At 37.6% G+C, this 3,339-nt stretch overlaps 1 pseudogene; it reads left to right on the top strand.

Moving 5' to 3' along the window:
• The first annotated feature begins 2,592 nt into the window (after positions 1–2,592).
• On the top strand, positions 2,593–3,033 carry LOC129692293 (ubiquitin-conjugating enzyme E2 variant 1-like; annotated as a pseudogene).
• Positions 3,034–3,339: the final 306 nt, after the last annotated feature.

Below are 3,339 nucleotides of genomic sequence, written 5' to 3'. Positions count from 1 at the left end.
GATGTTTCTTCCCCCACAACCTCAGCAATGAAGCTTAGCATGCACAGGGCATTAGGCAAATAGCCGCCATTTGGTCATGATACTTGCCATATCCCTAGAACATCTGGTGATGGTGATGAGAAAACTCTGCATGTTTATCATTGTTTCTCTGTTCCAGGTTTGCACTCTGAGCTATCTTAAAACATAAGCTTCAGAGAAAACCAGTAAATGTTCTTGAGGAGTTATCAACTAAAATTCCTTCTGGATCTGCCATTGATGGGTGGCAATCCCATAATTTTTTGACACAAAACATTGATAATAACAATCATCAAGCTAGGCAATGTTCCGCCAATGAGCTACAGCCCTAGCCACTGGTTTTTAGAGGCAGGGTCTCACTCTGCAATTCAGGCCGGCCTCAAACTCATGATTCTTTGTTCCATATTATCTACATGCTAAATGCTGGGATCAGCTATGTGCCATAAAGCCCACATCTTCATTGATTTTTGTTGATTTCTCTGAACTAAGAATAGTAATATCTGAAGTACTCTATCAAAAGTAGTAAGAGGCTTAAGAGATGGCTCAGCAGCTAAGAAAACTTGATGCTCTTCCAGAGAACTGAACTTCAGATCCCAGCATCAATACCAGGTAGCTCACAAACACCTGTCATCGAATTCCCAGAGGATTCAACCCTCTTTTCTAGCTTTTGTGGCTACTGCATGCATGTGACATACATCCACACTTTCGCATACACATAAATGAATTTTTAAGCATTTAGAAAATTCTTGAAAAGTCTTTCATTGCATAGTGCTTACAAATATTGCTGAATGTTTACAGACAGTACAATGCTAGAAGTCTAGAGTTGCAGCCAAAATTCCAGAACTGCCTTAGGAAATATTAATATAATGCTAAGTTACTGTGCTCCATGATTTCTGGGTGATTTAATAAAAGTATTTTAGGGGTCTGGAGAGATGGCTCAGCCAGTAAAGGGTTTGCTGAGCAAGCACGAGGACCTGAGCTCAGAGCCCCAGTGCCCACAGAAAAGCTGGGTGGTGGGAAGCATCAAATCCCAGCCGTGGGGAGGAAGGTGGGAAGACAGTGTGCAGAGCTGGAGCTGCACATGCCAGGTTCATGAGAGACCAACTCAAAATGTAGGGTAGAGCAAGACCAAGAAAGACACCCATGGCTGGCTCCAGCCTTCCTGTGCATGTGCTCATACAGATAGAGGGAGAGAGACAGAGAGACAGAGACAGAGAGACAGAGAATGAAAGAGAGGAAAGGTATTTTAAAAGTTCTCACTATATTTTTTCTTACATGCTTTCAATTTGTTACTATACCTTAATACTCACTATGCAAAAAATTAAATAATATGCTTAAAGAGATCAGAAGTAAAATACTAAAGAGTGAAATATTTGGTCCTTGATAAACATCCTAAAAATTGAAATTGGTATCAAATCCTATACATTCACCTTAATTAGAATGACAAAATGAGAAACTTTAAACATTGGGGATGGGGGAAACCAGCTTTGACAAACTGGCTTTAAAAAAAAAATCACATTCTAGTTTAAGAGATGCCTCCTGTTACTAAAATACATGTTATTTTGATCACAATATATGTAATTTATAAAGTTTAAAAGGAAGTAAAATTAATTTTAAAATGTAACATTTCAAATAAAATACTGATTTCAAGAGAAAAACTATTAGACATTAAAATGGATTTATTGTGGACAATAAAATATATAACAAACTTTTTAAAGTTTCCTCAGTTTATTGAATCCTAAAACTTAGATGTGGTTTGATAGTAGAATGTTTGCCCAACATTCATGAAAAGTTCGGTTTTAGCCCTATGATCACAGAAAAGCACATACATATAGTCATTCATACATACATACATACATAAAAATTCTATTTATTTGAACTGAACATTAGCTCATCTTTTCGGAAAACAACCAGGTATAATTTGTCAAAAGGTAAAATAACTTTTTTGCATAATAAAAATACTTCCAGGATTCTCATTTACCAGTGTGAATGCATATTACACGTTCAAGGATATTCATTAATATATTCAAGGATATTCACTATGTTTATTATGAAAAACAACCTAAATTCCACCAGTAGGCAAGTCAGTTAATATATTAGAGTAGCTAGGGAAAAGAATGAGGTAGTTTATGGGTTGTAACTGACATGAAATGATTCCACTTAAGAAGAGGGTAAAACATATATGTAACTACAAATATTTATGCATGTAATGAAAACGTTCTAGAAATTAACTTTGAGACACTGAATGGACATGAGAAAACTTTAGGTATTCTGAATTAACTTAAACTTTAACATATGTATTAATTTTTACTTCACTTAAAGAAACACACGTAACTGTATGTCCACCATTAAGACATTTTTATATATTTAGAAAATAAGGCTAGAGTTCTAATGCTATAATATTTAACAATAATTAACTTAGGGACAAGAGTACAGTTGTGAGTAATTCCAGCTACCTTCCTTAATACTACCTTAATTCCACTAACTCTCCATGCACAATATGCATAGTATGCTCATAAGAAGTTGACTGTTAAGAAATATTAATGAGAAGCTGGCCTTCAGCGATAGTTATGCAAGATGGCAGCCACCACGGGTTCAGGAGTAAAAGTCCTTCAAATTTCTGACTGTTGGAAGAGCCGAAAGAAGGCCAGAAAGGGGTAGGTGATTGCACACTTAGCTGAGGTCTAGAGGATGAAGAAGACATGACACTTACAAGATGGACAGGGATGAAAATTGGGCCTCCAAGAACAATTTAGGAAAACCAAATATTCAGCCTTAAAATAGAACGTGGACCTAAATGCCCAGAAGCACCCCAGAGTGTAAGATTTGTAACAAAAGTCAATATGAGCTGTGAGCAGCTCAAATGGAGTGGCTGATCCATGAGCCACCGCAGTGCTGGCCAAGTGGCACAATTCCCACAGCATCAAAGTCATCCTGCAGGGACTTCGGCGCTTGATAACGTCAAAAGAGAACTTGAGGCTGCCATCGCTGCCAGAAGGACAGTGTTACAGCAATTAGTCACCAGGGCCCTGGCCTCCCCTACCCATCCAGAGAAAAAGAGAGAGAAAGAAAGAAAAAAAGAAAGATTAAATGAAATGTTATGTGAAAGAATCAGCTGTCCTCCAGATACGTTGACTGAAAAAGCAAGATGTGATTCGATGACAAAAATAGCATTTTCATAAGGCAGTGACCACTCCCAGCCTTGTCTTTAAAGACATACTCCGTCTACATGGCTTTCAGAAACGAATCTCTTAAAAAAATACCAGGATACACAGCAGGCTACCACTATCTCATCTGACAGGGCAGTGAGAAAGCAACTGAGGG

The sequence above is a fragment of the Psammomys obesus genome, unplaced genomic scaffold (genome assembly GCF_907164565.1).
Source record: "Psammomys obesus unplaced genomic scaffold, mPsaObe1.curated_primary_1811, whole genome shotgun sequence".
NCBI lineage: Eukaryota > Metazoa > Chordata > Mammalia > Rodentia > Muridae > Psammomys > Psammomys obesus.
The sequence above is the reverse complement of the archived record's forward strand: the minus strand, read 5'-3'. Positions and strand labels throughout refer to the sequence as shown.